The 23,898-nt window shown below is 35.2% G+C and overlaps 1 pseudogene; it reads left to right on the top strand.

Annotated features, from left to right (window-relative positions):
* Nucleotides 1–4,010: 4,010 nt before the first annotated feature.
* On the top strand, nt 4,011–23,485 carry LOC132129007 (acidic mammalian chitinase-like; annotated as a pseudogene).
* Nucleotides 23,486–23,898: the final 413 nt, after the last annotated feature.

Genomic DNA, 23,898 nt, shown 5'->3' with positions numbered 1-23,898 from the left:
TAAATATTAGTAATCAGTAAAGTTATGTGTTTTATTTAAGTAGCTTATAATCAAACCCTTAACACACAATGAACTAAATAATTTATTTAATGAATTAATTGATTTATGAAATTATTTAATTATTTAAGTGTTTTCATTAGAGCTGTTTATAAAAACCAGCAGGCAAGAGTAGTATTATCAGTCAGGATAAGGAGGTGGATTTAATTCTATTGTAAACTCATTTTGTTATTTTTAAGGTATGATGCGATTTGTAGGTTGAAATTACGGGATGTTTTTACACATTTTTAAACTACTGTATATAGCCATCTGTGTTAAAAGGAAGTTATATTTTGTTTAACCCAAAACATCTGGCCCTGAATTCTTTTTTTGTTTGTAAAATTTTAAATCGCACAACAGTTTCTAGCAAGATTACCCTAAATATAAATCAATGTACGTGTATATAGTTTACCGTGACTTCTCTGTTGATCTAAACGTGGAAATTTTGTGCCTGTAGTATTTTTCATGGCCACATGAATGAATCAAAAGGCTTTTCTGAGCTGTTCTCGCATATAGGGAGAGCAGAACCCTGTGAGCAGCTGCTGCTGGTAACAAGGCTGTTGGACACTCAAAACTTAGTGAGCTCACTACTTAGACAGTTTTCTGGAAAATAAAGCCGAAGTTTCATTCACCGAACATTGGAAATCTTTTCCTCCGGGCCTGTGTTTTCAAATGCATTGTCTTTCCACACCTGACATGCCGGTGTTTGAGGAAGACCCCACTCAGTTCTCCAAAGACTGGCTGAAGTCGGAGCTTATAACGCATAATGTGGATCTGCCCCACCGGAAAGCAAGAAACATGCTTATGTGGGCTTTACCTCAAACATGTGAGGACAAACAGCACTGAAGTTTTGGGGATATATACACACTCTATATAAAAACACACTCTATGTACATATTCCATATCCACACTTGTCTATCCAACAGTTTGACGCAAGGTGGCGTGATTGAAATAGATATGATTTTTGATGTGAATATTTATACCCATACGTTATTGAGAGGTTTATAGGTCATTGCTTGTCAGCTCCCAACTGCAGTGAAATACAGATTAAAAAAAAAAAACCCAGCCCATAGTGTGTTAAGGTTTGAGAAGATTTCTCACAACATGCATGTTGTTTAAATGGATTATAATGTTGTCGATTGACAGTACATGTACACAGTATTTGCTATAGGAAATGAAAAACAAGCTGTTTGTGACCATACCAGGTTTGATAAATAAGAGTATTAAAATAATTTCCATTCATTAAAATAAATAATAAATATTAAATGAAAAAACTTGAACTTAAATGAAAATGAGAAATGTTGCCTTGGCAAATATGTTGAAGCACTAAAATAAAAAAATAAAAATACAGAAACCTGTAAGGTTGAAAGGTAAACTGAAATTATAAAATACTATATTAGATTATTTAAAAACTACTACAAAATAGTATTATTTTATATTCTGTGCATGTTCATATATATATATATATATATATATTATACTGAACATATATAAATAATTTTAAGTGTTTCTGTTATATGTGACTGTGTTATTTGCCAGTGTATGTAAATGTATGTAATGTATATAATAGTCGGCTCATTTAGGGTCATTAGCTGCTGTCTAGTTCATTCCAGTGAAATGAGCACAAAACTGCTGTATAGCTCTTTTGCTGGAAAAATAATGCACATTATTGGTAGCTGAAGGCAGGAACAGTGAAGACTATTAGTAAATGAGACTATTAGGTTGTCTGCAGTTTGTTTTATATTTGGAGTGGTCTGCCGCCTGAAAGTTTGAGAAACAGGCGCTAAAGGGATTTCTGATTAAATGCTACAATGAAATGTCTCAGATAAGGGCCATCTGTTCTGAGCCATTAGCACTGCTGTGCATTTTTACATAATGCAAACCTCAAATATTTGTGCAATATCAATCTTTTTCATTTCTGTTCAGTTATTCTATACTTTTTCTCAGTTTGTCATGAATGTTTTGACTTTCCATCTGCACACTTTCATCTCTGACTTTTCTGTGCACCTTATTTTTGCTCAATTCTACTAAAAAGTAAAGAAGCTTCTTCAGCCTGAGGTTGGTTGGGAAACTGAAACAGCAGCTAATATTGGATGTGACCCCTTTTTTCAGAACATGCCAGTGCAAGATGCAAAGGCGAGAAAGCCTCATAACAAGAGTCTGTTGAGGACTGTGTGAGCCGTGGTTCACCCTTTGGCAAGCTAGTGTCAGCGTATGTTTATTAGATTATGCTAAAATGTGCTGATTCTTCACTCCACCATGATTATTCGCTTTAATTTCACTGCCTCAACAGAATCTTTTTTATTAAATTGTGTGTTGTGTGTGTGTATTTCACCATACAGGCCAAGAAAGAAGAGGCAGCAGAAATAGTAGACTTGGGATTACTGACTGATGATCAGCTAAAAGCCAGACTGGAGTTAAAGCTGGACATATTGTAGGTTAGTCTGTTTGAGTCGCAGTCGCCTTCTTTCAAAACTGATAATGCAATACATCCAGCATGTTTATATGGTGTCTGTGTGTGTGTTTTGAGCAGCTTCCACTAGAGCTTTATATGAAAAGAAGCTGAAAAGGCTGCTGGATTCTTCAGAACAGGCATCACAGCACAGGGACAAAGGCACAAGGGATGCAGGCCACTACTCAGACACTGAGGAAGAGGATGAGAGGGTGGAAGACAAGGACTCTGGTAAGGAGCAGAATCATAATAATATTATTAATAATAATCATTATAATCTTTGGGTTGCCTGAATGACTAGGCCAGTGGTGCCCAAACTCGGTCCTGGAGGGCCATGTCCTGCAGAGTTTAGATCCATCCCCAATTAGACACACCTGAACCAGTTAATCAAGCTCTTACTAGGCATACTAGAAACCTCCAGGCAGGTGTGTTGAGGCAGGTTGGAGCTAAACATCGGCCCTCCATGACCCAACGGGCACAACTGGACTAAACTATTATTAACAAATCCGTGAATGATTAGGCTTGTTTGGTTTCACCTGAACCCAATTATACGTGTTTGCAACCTCATATAAGATCTGCCCTTGCTTGGATGGAGCACACTAAAAAGGTACAAAATTCTGTTTGTATGTTAACTAAAGAAGAGGCTTTATAATGATCTTAACTAGTTTTTGAAAACTGGAAGTCTTGTTGACCATTGTGGCCCATCACTAAGTTGTAGTAATTTTATCTTTATTGACCATTTCATTTAAAGGCTCTGTATCTGTTATTGTTCTTGCTGGTTATACATGTTTTACATGTTTCTTTAGAGTCAGAGCAGCTTCGGTCTGAAACGTTGTCCCAGACAGAGACCAGCAAAACAGCAAGCAGAGTAAGTAGCTCTGCATGAACCTGAATCCATTCTTTGTTTCCCCTGAGACTGAAATATGATTTATCTATCTCTCATGACTGTTCATGTTCTGCTGTGAGTGTAGCTAGCTGTCAGTCACTTGGTGGAAACTCAAGCTGATTTGGTGGTATGCGTTTAGAGCTGAAGTGTAGTTTCAGTGTCTCTAGCATCACACAATACTGTTTTAAAATGATCCTTCCCTAAAGAGCCAATGTTGCGGTGTTGGCCTGCTCTGGGTACATCAGCCTTTTTCCTAATCCCATTCCATTCTATAAAAAATGTGTAGTCATCAGCTCATAGTGGCATGACATGGAAAACTAAAATCTATTTTTTTTTTTTTCTTTTTTTTTGCAGGTTTTAAAAGGGTCTTTATAGCCGTAACTTAGATTTGACACCCTGCAGATACACTAATCAAACTGAGCAGAGCTTCAGTTGGTGCTATGTATCTATAGCCACCTAAATTGAAGAGCCATAATTTGTCATTTAATGTTTCACTAGTTCAAGCTTACATATAATTAGCTGAGGTATGCGTATTTGGCATGCTTTCCGGGGAAGGGCTCCGAGCTCGGGAATGGCCCGAACCTAGAGTACCCCCGCCTTCCCCGTCTGTTTATAAAGTGAACTCAAAGTAAGGAGATGGGGTGGAGGAGGGATGATGATAAACCGTCAAAGGATAGAGGTAAGTCCGCGATATTTATACTATGGGATTGATTACTTGATTATGGTCCACCTGTGTTTATTAGGCTAAGTATCTGACGCGCTCCTCCCGAATCTTGTAGTAAATAAAGACTGTTCAGATTAGACACTTGATTCACTAATCGGAGTCCTCAATGTAATGAAACAAACGCACCTAAAGACTGTTAAAGTGCAATGATCCATCTTCTAAAAAATGACAATATCCAGGTCAGATGACTGGGAACTGCTGTCTTAGGAAAATACCAGTGTGTTCTTGTTTTTGGTTAATCCCTGATATTATGCAGGGAGTTCTGTGTTATATAAACCATAACTTCTGTCTTTCAAACAGCAATGGCAGACAGAGTTTGACTGATACGACAATCACATTATGATGACCAAACTCCTGTTTCTAGTTCGTACGTGATTGTTGATCTTACAGTCATTTTTAAGAGCTTCAATGCCTTGGAGTTTTATATTAACATTTTTCAGGCTTTTCCCTGGCACTGTGTCACTTTTCTTTAATTTTCTTTTAATTCATTATTTCATTCCTAAATGTTTAAAAATCACTATATACTACGAACAATATTAATCCATTCTGCAAATTGCTTTTCTTATGTAGGGTCATGGAAAAATAACAAATACTTAATATTACATCTCTTTTATTGTAATCTATTGCTATATATTATAATCTTAGTTATTTCTTTCAGGATGGGCCTCCCAACTTGCATGCTACTTCACAAACTGGTCTCAGTACAGACCTGATGCTGGAAAGTACCTGCCAGAAAATGTGGATCCACATCTGTGCACTTTTAATTTATGCTTTTTCCATCATTAATCAAGCAAATAAGTTGGTCACGTACGAATGGAATGATGAAACTCTCAACCAATCTTTCAATGGACTAAAGGAAAAGTGTAAATCTCTTTTGTTTGTGAATGCATTATGTAATGTGAATTTGATTATTTGTCAAAACGATACAGAAAATGATTCAAATATTCGACTTGACAGAAATCCTGACCTGAAAACTCTCTTGGCTGTCATGAAGGAACCTTGGCACAGCTCAGTAAGAATGCTGCTCAAAACTCTGAATTTTGAAGGCTGTCTGATAAACCACTTTTTCATTTTCATGAAACTTCTTGTCGTGACTTCAGGTTTACTGTCATTGTGTCCACATCAGCAAACCGGCAGACGTTTATTCAGTCCTCCATCACATTTCTGCGGAAATATGGTTTTGATGGTCTGGACTGGGAGTATCCGGGTTCTCGTGGAAGTCCTCCAGAAGACAAGCAAAGATTCACTCTGCTCTGTAAGGTACTGTAGTATTTACAGGTTTATATAATTACATTTATTGTAAGTAGTATATATTCTACTGCTTATGTCATGATGATGATTTATGACTTTGACCTTTGACCTTTTGACAGGTTGAACTTCCGGTGACCTTATGATGGATGGGTTGAACTTCCGGAATGAGTTCAGGGGCTAACCTATGACCGTTTCCCACGCATCGATCATGTGGTTTTGACAGAAAGTTTTACCCTATTGCCCTAGTTAGTTCTAAATCATGGTTTTAGGAAACCCTCCCCTACGCTGTTTGAAGTTTGTGTCAGTTAGGTTGTTTGAAGTTTGTGCCTGTTATACGGTTATGTGTGTGTGTCTGTGTGTGTGTCTCCCCTCCCGTTACATTCCTGAGCAGTGTATAAATGGGATCGGTGTGTTCTACGTTTGTATATAAAACATCCTATAATTTATATGATATAATTAATTATCATGCTAAAGTTGAAAAACATTCTGTTCTTTTAAAAAGGTTATAAAAAGCTTACTAAAACCAATTGTTTTAGATAAACATTACATAAAACATTCTATCCTTTATATTCTATCCTTTATATAATTTAAATAATATAAATTATATAATCTAAAACAATTAAACTATGGTTGTCAAAAAATTATATCCTTTAAAATTATATAATGGAATGATTACACAATATATCTTACTAAAAAGATTAAAATAAAAATAACACATGTTTGTAAGTCTAGACGGTCTCTGACTTCAGTGATCAAGACATCAGGGACTGAAATTATAATCCTAAAAGTTTAAAAATGTTTTACATTTAATACATTATTAAAAGTTGTAATAGAGTTGTTAAATTATTAAAAGTGGTAAAACAAAAACACTGTTTTTTCTGAATGACCTCACACTGTCTCAAAAAGTAAAGGAGCCGCGTGCGCCTGTCTGTGTCCGTCTATGCGCGCCCCCTCTCCGTCTGAGCTCTGACCCCCTCCTTTGCATACCAGAGTACGGTGAAATCTCACACTAACAAAAGTTGAAAACATGCCTTTAAAAGTATAATATAAATATCTTATTAATCCAATTGTTTTAGTTTTAGATGAATAAAAGTATAAATGAAATGCTTACTGAAACCAATTATTTTAGATAAACAAAATAATAAATAAAATTGTCTTACCTTATTTTAGAGAGAGTTGAAGAAGTAGCTCCTAACACATCATTGTCCATTGATGTCCACAAAAATGCAATGTATGAATGGATTCAAAATTGTTTTACACAACTGAATTCATATAGTCATTCCTGAATGTCTCTCAAAGCACCGTCTCAAAACATAGGGAGGCGTGCGGTATGTGTGTCAAAAAGTAAAACACACGTGTGTGTGTGTGTGTGTGTCTGTACACGCCCCTTCACATGTGAGCTCCGACATATGAAACAGGACCCCACTCCACATTCCTGAGCACGGTGAAAGTGAGATTAATATACATATAACATCATATACAATAATTTAATATAATGTCTTACTAAAAAATCTACTGAAATGCTTGTAAAAAGAATAAAACTCATCTTACATGTTTAGAAACTTACAACTCTTGAACTTACATGTTCAAGAAGCTCTTAAGAGACATAAATCACAAAGTGGTTCTCTCTCACACCAGCGTCTCGGACTCAGAGGACTGTAATCAGTGATGGGATGAGACATTGTGTTAGGGCTAAAATTACTTCAAAGTAAAATCTTAAAAGGTTAAATGATATCTTTTAAAAATAAAATTTAAATAAATTATTAAAAGTCTTAATAAAAACTAATATTCTACAACGAGGGTCTGTGGAAAAATTCGACTTGAACTTAAAGTATATTTTTTTATTTATCATGGGTATGTAAAATAATTTAAAGTGTCACAAGTCATCTCACGCCTGTGAAATGTTCAATAATTTCTTAAGTTGTATCTGTGAGAAAATGACAATAACATAGGCCTATCTTCAGAGAGAGCAACCATGAGAACATTTAGAAACTGGGAATCTTCCAGAAATAAGGGTCTTCCGATCAGCGCAGAGAAAGAAGTTACTTGACAATAATGATAACTTCAGGATATCGGATGACAGATGAGCCTCTGTGCATCGTGTCAGAGCGTATGTCATGTTAGTCTGCTAACGCCTTTCCAGGGCCAAAGTTTTGTACACACTAAATTTATTTCAAATCATAATCGTAAAATTAAAAGACTGTTTAAATCTTTAAAGTTTGAATACATACTTATCTTCTATTTATCTTTTAGAAGACTTGTGTATGATATAAATTATTTTGTTTAACGGTGACCTAAAATATAATTGTTATTAAACAATGCCTGTTCAAAACTTTAGATGGTTGAAAAACTGTACTTGGTCGTAAACTGTACTTAAATCTCATTTATATGAAAAAGATTCAATCAGCATTTTTTGTCCATGCTGGGTTTCAATTTTATGGTGGAGGCTTTCCATAGCTATCCCGTACACCTAAAAACGACCATCACAGAAAACAAAATGTAAAAAAAAAATGAAATAAATAAATAATTTAATAAAATGTAAAAAAGTTTTAGCTAAATAAAAACACCTTACATTTCCAGACAGGCGAAGTAGTTCATTATGCAACAATCCAAAAAAAAAAAAAAAATAGCCCCAGACCCTTCAGTGATAAACTACAGTGTGAACTGAAGCTTCAGGATATAGGGCAACAGACCAGATGAGTCTCGGGGGACAATGTCGCAGTACATCTAGTCTGCTAACGCCTTTCCAGAGTACATCCAGAGTTTCCACTAATTTCATTTAGAAGCATAACCTTAAAAGTTTAAATCAAATCTTTAAAGTTTTATTAAAATCATATCTTTTATTTATCTTCTTAGAAGATTTATGTATTATTGTTACTGTTGTTATTGTTAAGCAGTGTCTGTCCAAAAACTTTAGATTGTTACATACAACATACAACATGAAACATGTTGTCAAAGTTTGTCACAAAAATCCTAGGACTTCACATTGCTCTTATTCAGACAAAGTTGTATCATTTGGAAAATCAAAGTAAAAATCACACATCGTCTTAATTCAAAGTATAAGTATAAGATCGTATAAGATCATTTTTACTTGTATCTCCCGAACTAGGGTGAAACCCTTTACTGAGAATATACTATCGGTCATCTACTCAAAATACATGTAGAAGTTTCAAATGTTAGCATTAGCTGATGGCGGCCGCATGACTTTGGGGAGAGCTATAGCACGAAGCATGCCCTTCGACCTCCTCGATTTTGGAGGCTTTTTTGTTAAAGATTTCTTCCATCTACTCACTTTTTCAAATGAGTGTTGCAGCTGCGGTAGCTGTTATGCGTCAAGAATCTATGACAACATGTCTTCCAATAGCACATCATCGAATTTAATTGTACATGTTCTACCGTTATGCCACCTATATAATGATTTACACAACCAAGCAATGGAAAAAGCTTGTAATTTTGACTTACCCTGTCGAGAAGAAAGCAGGCACCCTTTCATTAGCTCTTTCCACCTGGGAAAAGCTATCCCGATATTTATTTACATACCGATCAATTCAATTTTAGCTTTTTGGCTTTTTTGGAGGGATTTTGTCCCGTGCAGTGCAGCCTTTCAAATGTGCCGAGGACTGTATCAACGCCCCCCCATATGGTCTAGCAGTTAGGATTCCTGTCTTTCATCCAGGCTGCCCGGGTTCGACTCCCGGTATGGGAAGACAATTTTCACAAATACAATTATATTGAATTCAGAAAATTTCACTATGGAATATTTACTTTATCTATCATAATTTCAATTTAGTACGTCATCATTTCAACTTTTCATCTCATAATGTATGACGCATAGTCATAATTTCAACTTTTTAAGTCAGAATTACAATTTTTGTCAATGACGCTTTTTTTAATGTAATACTTAAAACGTTTTTAAGTCATAATTTGGTTGTTGACTATAGTAGAGTTGATGATGAAACTTTGAGTTAGGCTAGTGATTTTTGTCCCTCTCTGCTCTTTTTCAAGATGGCGGAACGACACGGAAGCCTCCTTGGACTTACCCTCCCCATGTAGATAAAGATAATAAATTAAGTCAGATCATTGGCAGAGATCATTTTACACCCATGGGAACATATTTATTAATAAAGACAATGATTTTAGCTAATAAAATACCATTTTTCAACCGAGCGAATCTGCACATGTGAGGCCTTCAAAAGTTTCAAAAGGCCTTCAATGGTTCAATGTGTAATGGTTGTGTAAAAATCAAATACTGTATTACACTTTTCAAATGATAATCCAGCTTTAAAGTTTCACAAAGTCTGACACAAGGCCATTAACATGTTCTTTTTGCTTATTTCTACAAATATCAACCTGATCAATATGAATACGATTAAACAAGTTAATTTTTAAGAAAAAAAAAAGAGTTTTAAAATACAACTAAACCATGATAATTTTTAGTTTAGATGTTGATGACTAAGTTTCAGGCGTAGTGCAACCAGATTTCTCTAACATCTCACTCACAACGCAACACGTTGTAAATAAACATTTTCAAACTGTAATTTAACCATATTTGATTAATATTATGTTGATTTAAAGTTTTTGTTATTAACTAATACTTATAACATCTGACCCAAAATAAACAGATAATGGAATCTTCACACTATACAGTTAGATATTCTCCTACTTAGTATCTTTGGATGTATCTGTGGCTGGATTTTGTCACACTCTTGTAAAGACTATGGACTAACTTTAAAACATAATTTTTATACAGGAATCACATGTGTAAGATTCAAAAGATCAATTCACTAAGAATTTGTGATACACAAATAAATACACAAAAGTTTTCAAATGATGATGGTTTTATTACTCCGCTAGATTAGTCATCTTGTTCAGATAGCAGACGACGCTGTTTCACATGTTGTACGTTGGACTGTGTGTGTGTGTGTGTTTTAGGTGAAGACGTTTCTTTGAGAGCCGTTTATAGAAATAAATGACGCTTAAGAATTTAAGTGATAGTTTGACTACATTGATATCAATCACACAAATACGAATCGCACAAGCTGTTTTACACTTTTACAGCAGAATCACATCCGACTATTGCACCGAGAGAGGCATACTCATTAAAGATCGAAGCCTTAAAGTTCCACACTTTGGTAAAACCTGCAGATAAAAAAAGAAAAGTCAATTCTAATTCTAATTCTTCATCATCATGAGCCATTTAAAACAAATACAGAAAAAGCCACTATAGTGATCAGTTTTAGCTTTTGACTGTTTGTCATTGACATCTTGCTTCGTTTAGTTTGCAAAAAGTGCATAGAGTGTGGTCAGATATTGCATGAAGAGAATTTATGAAAAACATGAATAAATATTGCATCAAGAGAATTAAATGACGGTCGTTAGATTTAGTCATCGTGTTCGGATAGCCGATGACACAATTCACATTATGTTTTAAGACTCCTGTAAGTTCATGCTAACTCTCGCGTGGGAAAGAGAGCGGGGTGAGCGCATTCTATTCATTTAAGAAAAATTATTAAACATTTGCCCAAACTTTTTTATTATTTTGACAAAACACAACACGACGACATTAAAGAATGTTATCAGTTCCTACGGCCATCTTCTTTGATTCAAATAAAGCAACATCTCTGGTGTACGTGTGTATGTGCTAAACATCTTTGCTTCTCCACTTCTGACAGATTTGTTAGATGGGCTACCGTTGTAATACAAACACATTTGAGAACTACGATGTTCTCACTTTTGTAACGGTTATAGAAAAATGCCATACACCCTTTTGCATTTCATAATTCAGTGATTTTAGCTGTAATGAGCACATGAGACAAAAATTGTCAATGTGTGACTCGTAAACATGAATAATTTTATTTATTTATTTATTTTTACCAGAGATAGTCGACCGATCTGTTGACACGTTGTTTTGCAGTTTTCTGATGAAGAGTTTTCTCTGACCGCGGTCAAACATACACTGCCTGTTCATAGGAATTTTACAGCATAAAAATATCGCCCCTACATCTAGAGCTCTTGTTCATATAGCCGATGACGACGTTCACATTTTACTCGTCGTACTCGTTTCAACATTTCCGCTTGACATTAAAGAGTAGACCTATGCGTACGCCCCTTCGGTCGTAAGCATTATCATCTACCGCGTGCTGAGATTTTTCTGCTTTGTCCACTTTTGACGGATTTGCTAGAGGGACTATGTCACCTCGTTGTAACGTGATTACGTTTAAGATCCATAAGATTGCACTACATTCACCTGAAAAGGTTATAGACTTACTCTTTTATACAGGAAACGCGTATCAGAATAACAAATACCTAATAGTGAAATCCAGTATTCTAAACTATTGTGAAAGTTTTAATGCAACTCTGTAAATAGCTTTTTTTTTCTACTACTGTATACATTATTGTTTGGTTGTCTTTGTACGGTACTTCAATCAATAAACCACTGTTGATAAGTCGTTCATTTAAGTGAGAGACGGGATGATTTTGACTGTTTCAGTCATTCATCGTGTTTAAGGTCTGATCCGGAAACCGCGCTACGACTGGAACTGCGCTCTGTCACGTCTAAATAACCCGTTGTTCTTTAAGAAAACACGAGGCGAGCAGTTTCTGACATCTATTAATTCACTTCATTTCACAACCGCAAATGTTTTGTTTAGCATACATATTAGTTTTAGTCAGTTACATAGGCGTCACGCATGAAGTTTATAGTTATTTTAAATAATTATGATAGAGTTACAGGTTTAGGTTAGTGTGGCGCCTGTAAGCGGTGAAAACTTCAAGCATCGTAGACGATGGTGTTGCTCAAACAGCCCATAGCGTTATCTTTTAACAAACTATTGTATTGTGCGTTACTAAGACAAAATCTGTAACAGCGTTCATTAATATGTTGAAATGAAAATAAACATACAAAACTTTATAATGACCGCGAGTTTAGTATAGCCTAACACCGCATAGACAAATGTTTGTTCTAACTCTTTCGCCCTAAAATTGCGAGATTTCTTGACTTTGCCGTGTTTAACGGACTCTAGATCTCATCACGCCGCAGCGAACTGTAAACCACACACTTTCTCATCGCATTACGCTAAGAAACTGCACATGGTTAAAGCTATTACACCATAAACTGTCTAAAGTTGTTAATGTACAAGCCGAGTAAGCTATTTCTACAAAAAATATCATTGCACTACAGATTTTTTTTTTTTTTTTTTTTTTTTTTGCGTATGATACATCGTTCAACAATACTTTTGCACACTCATTCGACTGTATTTTTTACCGCCGTTCTCACGTTCCTGCTGTTCATAATGTATATATAATCCTTCATTGCATTCATATTTATATTCTGTATATACTCCGATCGATATTGTACGTATATAGCAACTCCACTTTATATTCTGTATATCATAGCTTTACTTACTCTGCACTTTTATGTATATAAAACACTATATTCTCGCGCTTCTGATTAGATGCTAATCGCATTTCATTAGCTCTGTACTTGTACTCTGCATAATGACAATAAAGTCGAATCTAATCTAATCTAAACTAGTACAATCGTACGCTTCCAGTGAAAAAGTTGTGAAATGAAGTGAATTAATAGATGTCAGAAACTGCTCGCCTCGTGTTTTCTTAAAGAACAACGGGTTATTTAGATTTGTGTAACGACTAGAAAGATTCTGTATGTGACGGCCGAATGTAGCGACGAGATGTACATTAACGAGACTCTCTGTCTGTGTACGTGCATAACAGATTTGTGTGTGATGTTAGTCGCTAAACATTATGGGTTCGCGATACATGAAATTATTGAAACCGTCGTCAATTTCATAATAGAACAAAACTTGAGGGCCTGCCGAGATTTTCTTTTCTGGCTAGATAACTTGTGATGTCATCACTATTATTTGTAATAACATTTTGATCACTTTCTTCATTACTTCATTGTATGCATGTAAATTCAACACTGTATTGTTGAAATAAAAGTTTGAATCCCTTCACTGTATATTCTTTCACCGAGTTCATTTTTTGGATTTTTATGATTTAGCATACGTCCGAAGAGACTTACAAATGAGTACACAGTCGTGGATACTCTAACGGGGTAGAATGGACGGGAGTAGATGTAAGAGAAATATGAAGAAACAAACTTGTATCTGATATAAACTAGGATAGTATAATGATATAACGTAAGAGATAAAATATTTTATGAAATGAACAAAGAGGTTGACGGCCAAAACTAGAAAACAATCCGCGAGGCCTAGGAATTACACTTAGTTGGTGAAAATAAGAATGTGAAAGTCCGTTTAAACAAATTTAAACAGAAAGAATGAGCAAAGTCCTGGAAGCGTACGATTGTACTTGTTTAGATTAGATTAGATTCGACTTTATTGTCATTATGCAGAGTACAAGTACAGAGCTAATGAAATGCGATTAGCATCTAATCAGAAGCGCGAGAATATAGTGTTTTATATACATAAAAGTGCAGAGTAAGTAAAGCTATGATATACAGAATATAAAGTGGAGTTGCTATATACGTACAATATCGATCGGAGTATATACAGAATATAAATATGAATGCAATGAAGGATTATATATACATTATGAACAGCAGGAACGTGGGAACGGTGGTAATAAATACAGTCGAATGAGTGTGCAAAAGTATTGTCGAACGATGTATCATACGCAAAAAAAAAAAAAAAAAAAACTGTAGTGCAATGATATTTTTTGTAGAAATAGCTTACTCGGCTTGTACATTAACAACTTTAGACAGTTTATGGTGTAATAGCTTTAACCATGTGCAGTTTCTTAGCGTAATGCGATGAGAAAGTGTGTGGTTTACAGTTCGCTGCGGCGTGATGAGATCTAGAGTCCGTTAAACACGGCAAAGTCAAGAAATCTCGCAATTTTAGGGCGAAAGAGTTAGAACAAACATTTGTCTATGCGGTGTTAGGCTATACTAAACTCGCGGTCATTATAAAGTTTTGTATGTTTATTTTCATTTCAACATATTAATGAACGCTGTTACAGATTTTGTCTTAGTAACGCACAATACAATAGTTTGTTAAAAGATAACGCTATGGGCTGTTTGAGCAACACCGTCGTCTACGATGCTTGAAGTTTTCACCGCTTACAGGCGCCACACTAACCTAAACCTGTAACTCTATCATAATTATTTAAAATAACTATAAACTTCATGCGTGACGCCTATGTAACTGACTAAAACTAATATGTATGCTAAACAAAACATTTGCGGTTGTGAAATGAAGTGAATTAATAGATGTCAGAAACTGGTCGCCTCGTGTTTTCTTAAAGAACAACGGGTTATTTAGACGTGACAGAGCGCAGTTCCAGTCGTAGCGCGGTTTCCGGATCAGACCTTAAACACGATGAATGACTGAAACAGTCAAAATCATCCCGTCTCTCACTTAAATGAACGACTTATCAACAGTGGTTTATTGATTGAAGTACCGTACAAAGACAACCAAACAATAATGTATACAGTAGTAGAAAAAAAAAGCTATTTACAGAGTTGCATTAAAACTTTCACAATAGTTTAGAATACTGGATTTCACTATTAGGTATTTGTTATTCTGATACGCGTTTCCTGTATAAAAGAGTATGTCTATAACCTTTTCAGGTGAATGTAGTGCAATCTTATGGATCTTAAACGTAATCACGTTACAACGAGGTGACATAGTCCCTCTAGCAAATCCGTCAAAAGTGGACAAAGCAGAAAAATCTCAGCACGCGGTAGATGATAATGCTTACGACCGAAGGGGCGTACGCATAGGTCTACTCTTTAATGTCAAGCGGAAATGTTGAAACGAGTACGACGAGTAAAATGTGAACGTCGTCATCGGCTATATGAACAAGAGCTCTAGATGTAGGGGTGATATTTTTATGCTGTAAAATTCCTATGAACAGGCAGTGTATGTTTGACCGCGGTCAGAGAAAACTCTTCATCAGAAAACTGCAAAACAACATGTCAACAGATCGGTCGACTATCTCTGGTAAAAATAAATAAATAAATAAAATTATTCATGTTTACGAGTCACACATTGACAATTTTTGTCTCATGTGCTCATTACAGCTAAAATCACTGAATTATGAAATGCAAAAGGGTGTATGGCATTTTTCTATAACCGTTACAAAAGTGAGAACATCGTAGTTCTCAAATGTGATTGTATTACAACGGTAGCCCATCTAACAAATCTGTCAGAAGTGGAGAAGCAAAGATGTTTAGCACATACACACGTACACCAGAGATGTTGCTTTATTTGAATCAAAGAAGATGGCCGTATGAACTGATAACATTCTTTAATGTCGTTGTGTTGTGTTTTGTCAAAATAATAAAAAAGTTTGGGCAAATGTTTAATAATTTTTCTTAAATGAATAGAATGCGCTCACCCCGCTCTCTTTCCCACGCGAGAGTTAGCATGAACTTACAGGAGTCTTAAAACATAATGTGAATTGTGTCATCGGCTATCCGAACACGATGACTAAATCTAACGGAGTAATAAAAATATCATTTACAAATAAAAATAAATAAATACTTTAACGATTGTATTCTGAATTCTATATGCGTTGTAAACGTTAGTTTTCTTGCTATACTGTCTTTCTTAGTGATTTGGTCGCTCGAATACACGAAAGGTTATGGATAAAAAAAATGTATCTCAACAAGAGTGTGGAAACTTAAACGAGTGTAACGTTTGATGTTGTAATAGTTTTAAGTGTAAAACAGCTAGACTTCATTTTTGCGTCGATGCTTCATGCGATCACACTTTTTGGACAGACACGAAGTTGCGCTAAAAGAAATATCTCGAAGAGAAAAACTGTAACTTAATTTCTTAATTTTCATTTATTCCTATTACGATGACGCCGCACAAAGATCGCCTAAAAACGTACGGTCCGACAAACAAATTGCGAACGGCCATCCAAAATCTTGATACGGTTAAATCTCGATGTGTAAGAAAAATGTCATTTACAAAACATTGTGATTCTTAGATGTGAAACACCCTTGACATGATCTGCTGGCCTGCAAAAATAGTCATAAATGTTTTAGCACGACTATTTACACCAATAGTATGAGAACTGTATATTGTGTCACTCGCATAGAAAATTAATTACCGTATTATCCGGGTCAAAAGGAAATGACGATAATAGTTGACACATCCTTAGCTCGTACATGTCTTTCATTTTGAAAATCACAGCTGCCGGTGCTTTAATTTTTTTAGTAAACCATTTAACATTACACGATGCCTACAAAATAATCAAAGCGTATGTTTTCTGTTCTAGGTAAGAACATTTACACCGAGTGTCATAGGCCGGGTAAATAATTTGAAAATAGTATTTCTGTCGAATGAGAAAAGTTCAGTCGTACATTTAAAAAATTTTCTGATGTAGAAATTATGTTTCTGCCAAACACATCCAAAGAGAAAGAGTTTTCTACTCGTGTGAGAAAAGCACTCGGGGGCATAAATTATATGAAGAAACAATGCTGGTCATCAGGTTATTTAAAAAAAATAAGACGATAGACGGCGTGCCTTGCTTTAGTGACACACAATGTGTTTAAACACGTTTCAAATTGTAGGTGTAATTATTTTGCTGACTTTAAGCAAAATGTATACTTGTTATTTTACAGTACGCATACAATCTACAGGATAGAAGGATGCGGATACAGTAAAATACAACTATAAACTTTAAGAAAAGTTAACTTTCATGACACTAGTGTAAAGCGATCTTACAGTAACTGAAAAGCACTACGTAAAAAGCCCGAAGGCCAAACAACTGATGGAAAACACTTTGGGGGGATACTGCCGGTTAAATATATCGTTTTAAATAAAGAATATAATATGGATAGTAAGGATACTTTTAATATAAAATAGAACTACAGCTGTACAGGCGGTCATTTTTATACTTTAATTTTGCTTTTAAATGGAGGTATTTTGGAACGGTTAAACAGAGGCCCTGCAAATGTCTTTCCTGCTCTGTGTCTGAAAGTACCGTAGATATGTGAAAGGTTTACGACCGTAGCAACGCACATAAATTACATCTCTAGGATGCGTGGGTCCAGAAACCTATCTCTCCTGAACCATCTTTAATGGGTGAATACGATCGAGGGTCTTTCTCTGAAAGAATTCTTCTAAAAGATCAATCAACTTCATCTAAACTTCACAGTCTATGCTGCGACAAACAAATGTAGCATACATTTAAAGCAAAATCAATATTTTTAGCTTTATTTTTAAAACATACAGAAAGACTTTGGCATCATGTTTCATTGTCTGTGTGTGTGTGTGTGTGTGTGTGTGTGTGTGTGTGTGTGTGTGTGTGTGTGTGTGCGTGTGAGAGAGAGGGAGAGAGAAAGATGGTATTAAAAACTTTGAAGATAAGAATAAGAACTTTAAAGAATCTAAAGTGATTAATGCATAATGCATCTAATATAATATAATCATATATATGATATGATATAAATAATTATTATATAATATTATATAAAAAAATAAATATTTTAGGTAATATATATCATCATTTTGTTGAATTAAGAAACATTTAAACAGATGTAATGAATTACATCAGATGTAGTGAGGGTACGGATTATTCAAACATTACATTAATGTTAGCTTTGAAATAATGTACCCATTGACTTAGATCATACGTTCTGGAACTCCACCCTCGCCGCGCGGGGTGTGTGTGAAGCACCCCTTCAGGTCTCACATACAGAAGAATACCCGGACTAGGACCTGTGAGATCTTGTTTTAACTTTAAACATTTTATTTTATTTGTTTAAGTCGTATTATTTTATTTTGGGGATATTTCATTCATGTTTGGACATCTCTTACCGGTCTAAAAAAAATGTAAGGGATATTTTTTTTATATGTATCATAAGAAATGTTTATTTTATATACTATGCTATATATAAAATCAGATTTAAAATAAGAAAAATGCTCTTCTTCTTTTTTAAAAAGAAGAGAATGGTGTGTTTTATAAGTTTGATTAACTTAAATGTTGAATACTTTTTTTTTTTGTTTAATGAATTGCTTTAGGATGATGATGTCATTATATAATTATTTATTTCCATATTCTTTAACCCCTGGAGTCTGAGTGGGTTTTGGGGTGACTGGAGGTATTTTGGCCTCCCCCAGACATTGGTGTTATAAGTATATGTTGAATACATGATTAAAAATGTATGATAAATGATTTGGTTTGGTTTAGTAACATGTCTGTTACTGCGATGTGTTTTATAAACATGATGAATACTTGTTTAAAACGTGTGTTCTGGTTTAGTAACACGTTGTCATATATAATTTTATTTATTTTTTTTTATTTTTTTTTCATATTTTTTAAAATAGAGATAAGTCTCTTTTTAACTTGATATGTTCATGCGTATGTCCGCTTGTTTATTTGGTTTATCAGAATACAAAATTGTATAGTGGAATGGATATTATAGTGATATAACAGGGTACATGTGGTTTATGATTAAATGTATAGGGTAGTCATAATTCAGATCGCTTAAAAACTAAATTTAATTAAAATAATGCACTTGCATGCAGCATTTTAGTGTGTGGTGGTACTGTAGGTGTACGGTTAAAATAAATAATTAAACAGCTTTTTGAAAAAGATATGATATAAAGATGGATATAAAAGGTTTTAAATATAATATAGAAAATGTTTTGCAACGATTAATGTGAAATGAATTTAACTGAATTGTGTCAACGACACATCCGGGTTCCTCAATAGACCATATTCTTTGTTCTGTTTAATTATATATTTTTTCCCCGATCCTGGTAAAATGTATATTTTTAGTGATGACTAAAACTAATGTAAATGTTTTGTTTTATATTGTTTGCGAATGTATAATGTGTTTATATTCATTAAAAGAAGAAAATAAGACTTGGAGACGAATGAATGTATGAGAGAGAGAGAGAGAGAGAGAGAGGGGTACAAGAGATGCTAGCCGCGCACCAACCGTAATTCATAGGTGAACCGTCAGAAAACTGTCAAAACACGGTACTCCTGCGTGAGATACGTTAGTTTTAATTAGCAATGGCTTTGAAGATATTGTGATTTTGTAGTAAATTCGGACGAGTGTGCACTGTAGCGTGCAGACGTAAACAGTGGGACACAGAGGGTCAGGATCAAAACTGATGTGAAAACAGCTTCTTCTGCCCCGTAAAAAAAATGGATCTTGTTTTATCTGAAACAGTCGGTTTCAGTATATTTTTTAGAAACGTTTCATGTATAACCTTTTTAAAAGAACACAATGTTTTTCAACCTTAGTTAAATTGCTTTTAGATTATGTATATTATATAAAAGATAGAATATAAAGAACGGCATGTTTTTCAACTTTAGCATGATAATTAATTATATTATATAAATTATATAAATATTATATAAATTATAGGCTGTTTTATATATAAATGTGAAATAACTGAAATGTTTTTCAACCTTAGCATGATAATTATATTATATAAATTTTAGAATGTTTTATATATAAATGTGAGATAACTGAATGTCTCATATATGAAATAACTAAAATGTTTTTTTAACCTTTAATTAATTATATTATATAAATTATAAAATGTTTTATATATAAATGTGAAATAACTGAATGTCTGATATATGAAATAACTAAAATGTGTTTTAAACCTTTAATTGTTTTAGTAAATTATATAATGTTTTATATATAAATTATGTAATGTTTTATATATATATATATATGTGTGAAATAACAAATGTTTTCAACTTTAGCATGATAATTACTATATTATATAAATGATATAATGTTTTATATATGAATGTGAAATAACTGAAATGTTTTTCAACCTTAGCATGATAATTAATTATATTATATAAATTATATAAATATTATATAAATTATAGGATGTTTTATATATAAACGTAGAACACACCGATCCCATTTATACACTGCTCAGGAATGTAATGGGAGGGGGGAGAAACCATAATAACTGGGATAAAGTTCAAACAAGTTAGCTGGCACAAACTTCAAACAAGCTAACTGACACAAACTTCAAACAGCGTAGGGGAGGGTTTCCTAAAACCACGATTTAGAACTAACTAGGTCAATAGGGTAAAACTTTCTGTCAAAACCACTTGATCGATGCGTGGGGAGTGTTTCCTTTACCGTTTAAACTAGCCGTCAAAAACTATAATTTAGTACTAACTAGGTCAATAGGGTAAAACTTTCTGTCAAAACCACATGATCGATGCGTGGGAAACGGTCATAGGTTAGCCCCTGAACTCATTCCGGAAGTTCAACCCATCCATCATAAGGTCACCGGAAGTTCAACCTGTCAAAAGGTCAAAGGTCAAAGTCATAAATCATCATGACATAAGCAGTAGAATATATACTACTACTATTGTATTTGGATTTTATTTTGAATTGCCATTTTCAACATGGACACGATGTGTGTAATGTATATGGGCTGGTAAGCTTTGGGAGTAAATGACTTCATTCAGGAGTCAAGTAAATGGTTCCTTTGAATCATTAGGCTTGAAGTGGGTCATCACCATCAGACCGATCTGTGTGTGTGACAACTTGCCACAAGAGCTTACAGCAGACGACTCCTAGTGCTTTTGAATCGCTCTCGCGGTACTTCGTCATACAACGATCCATCTGTGCAGCACCACTACAAAGCCAACACGACCAAATTCGTTCAAAACGTGGATTAAGAAATGAAACCGTGCTGAGCTGCTTGGGGATGAACAGTTCTGATTTTTGCCCCATATCTTTAATTAAGGATATTCCCTAGGCTCCATCAGGCACTAAGTTGTTGCTCTGCCTAATATTAGTCACCAATCGACTGTATGACATGACCGATGATCCACATGGGTCTGGTGTGGTTCAAGTGCGTCAAATTCGTTAATGATTAACGCGTTTTTCTCCTTAATCTAATTTTAGGTGTCAAATTACTTCCATAAATTAAATAAACCGATCCTAATACACTGCAAACCTGTGACTATAACCGGAGCTCTTGGACCCCTATAAGGCAGAGGGTGCTGCCACTGAACGCCCCAGACTCATGCTCTCTGCTGCAGTGGCTGCTGGGAAAGGAACCATTGATACTGGTTATGAAGTTGCAGAAATTGCCAAGTAGGTCTTCTGAAGTCTTTGTTAATTTTGAATCATGAAATCTGGTATTTTAAGGTATGCGGTCCAAAACCTATCCAATAAAATTAATATGTAATTTTATTTGTTTGAAATTTCCTGAGCCTGAACTGATGACTCAGAATTTACGTTTATCTTCTGGTAATGCAGGTATTTGGACTTCATAAATGTGATGACCTATGACTTCCATGGCTCATGGGAAATGGTTACTGGACACAACAGTCCACTGTACCGTGGCTCTGGAGAAAATGGAGACCAAAGCTACTTCAATACTGTGAGAAGGCCTTATATCCTACTGTATTCTTGGCTTCTGACAAAAGATCATATAACCGGGCCATAGCCAGGGTTTGCAGGGCCCCGGTGCAGGTTGTACCAGTGGGCCCTGTATGAAGTGGTTTCATTTGTTCATTCCATTTTATTTGTGCTATTTAATGCAGTGTTTAAGTTCAAGTTTGTAGGTGTCAGGTACAGAAACAGAAAAATTGAATTCCCGTAGCACTCGCCGGGGGTGGGGGTGGCCCTATAATCACCACCAACTTTCACGCTACAAGTGACGGCCCTTTCATATAAATGATTGTGAACGATACTATGAGTCATTGTAAATGACAAGAAGCTGGTAACATGTAACAGGAAGTGCGTGATTTTCGTCATGACCATGCAGGATTTTGCAATGAGATACTGGAGAGATCAGGGTGCCCCTGTGGAGAAGCTGAGGATGGGGTTTGCAACATATGGAAGAACATTTCACTTGGCGTCTGCACCCAGTGGAGTTGGAGCTCCAGCTAGTGGTCCTGGATCAGCTGGAAAGTACACCAGAGAGTCAGGATTCTGGTCCTATTATGAGGTCTTCCCACAACCTAAACATTTGCACTTACATGTGATTTGTACAAAATAAAATCTGCGTTATGGACCAATATTTCTCCAGGTCTGTCCTTTCCTTCAAGGAACCACTTGTGCAGTGGATTGATGATCAGAAAGTTCCTTATGCTACCAAGGGTCAGGACTGGGTGGGATTTGACTCCAAAGAAAGTTTTGAGACTAAAGTAAATGCATCATAAGTTACATAAAATGTAATGCAATCTCTAGTTCAGAATAACTAGGTCTGGTCTGCTTCAGGTGAACTATCTAAAGGAGAACAAGTTTGGAGGAGCTCTTGTCTGGACTCTGGATCTTGATTACTTTACAGGACAGTTCTGTGGGCAGGGCAAATACCCTCTCATTGGACATCTCCGTACACTTCTTAATAATGGCATGTCTCATGTTAAGCCTATTTTTGCCACCAAAGACCCAATTTTTTTGGTAAAAATATTTATGAAAATTAGAAACGAGATGCTATCTTTAGATCTCGTAAATGACTTTAAAATGCCACCTTGTTCTTATTAGTATTACATTTCAGCTTTCTCATGATTACTTTGCATATCTCTGGCTTTTTTTTTTCTTTTTTTTTTTTTCTTTTTTCTTAAATGACTGATTGACTGTACATCTTATCCCACTTATTGCACGACAGCACTCTTTAAATTTAATGCATGTGAAATATTGATTTGACTTGAGCTTGGTTTATTACCTGTTCTCTCTCTTAAAATTTTTGCAAAAGTCCATTAGTGCACAAAGTGATCGGCCGAGCAACAAGATGAACAATGCAATATCACTGCAATTATCACAAGGAAGTAATCTGAGGCCTTTTTATTCAAACCTATAACTTGCATGCAAGATGGCACCAGATGCATTCGTATGAAACCTGACTGAGCTTAGTGTATGAGATATGACAGTATCGCTGATTTCAGTCACAGTGTTGCCATGACCAAGCCAAATATTAGGAAATATCAGACCGCTGGATGCCTCAACTGACCAATCAGTTATTCCAGAGAGCAGTGTATAACTGGAAAACTAGGATAACATTTCACTTTCAAATTTTCTCCAGATATTCAACCGGTCTTTCAAAATGCAGCACAAGAGCCTGTTAAGACCACAAGCCCTCCTGTTGTCCCGGCAGCTCCATCAGAGTTCGGTGTAGGCAAACAAGACGGGTTGTAAACTCAGATGACCGGACGACCTTCATTCAGTGTTCTAATCGCAGGACCTTTGTTCAGAAATGCCCTTCAAACCTAGTCTACAATCCCAAGTGCTGTGACTGGCCTTGGAATTAACCTTGTGTTGTCACTGTTCCACCCCTGCAAAGAAATCATGTGGATTTTTTTTTTTTTTTTTTCTCCATCACCTTTAGTACGGTTCTGTCTCAATTTAACAGACAATGATCTAATGCAACTTTCTTATAATAATGCTACATTTTGTGTGTTAAAGGAGCACAGCCTGTCTGAATAAAACTAACCTGATTAAGCATCAATTGTCCGCATCTCTTATAACTAGATTAGGACTGCATTTGGTATCCTTGTGATCTGGTTAATTTCTAAACCTTTTTAGATAAAAAAAAAACCCTATTTGCATTG

Source organism: Carassius carassius, chromosome 46 (genome assembly GCF_963082965.1).
Source record: "Carassius carassius chromosome 46, fCarCar2.1, whole genome shotgun sequence".
Classification (NCBI taxonomy): Eukaryota; Metazoa; Chordata; class Actinopteri; order Cypriniformes; family Cyprinidae; genus Carassius; species Carassius carassius.
The sequence above is the reverse complement of the archived record's forward strand: the minus strand, read 5'-3'. Positions and strand labels throughout refer to the sequence as shown.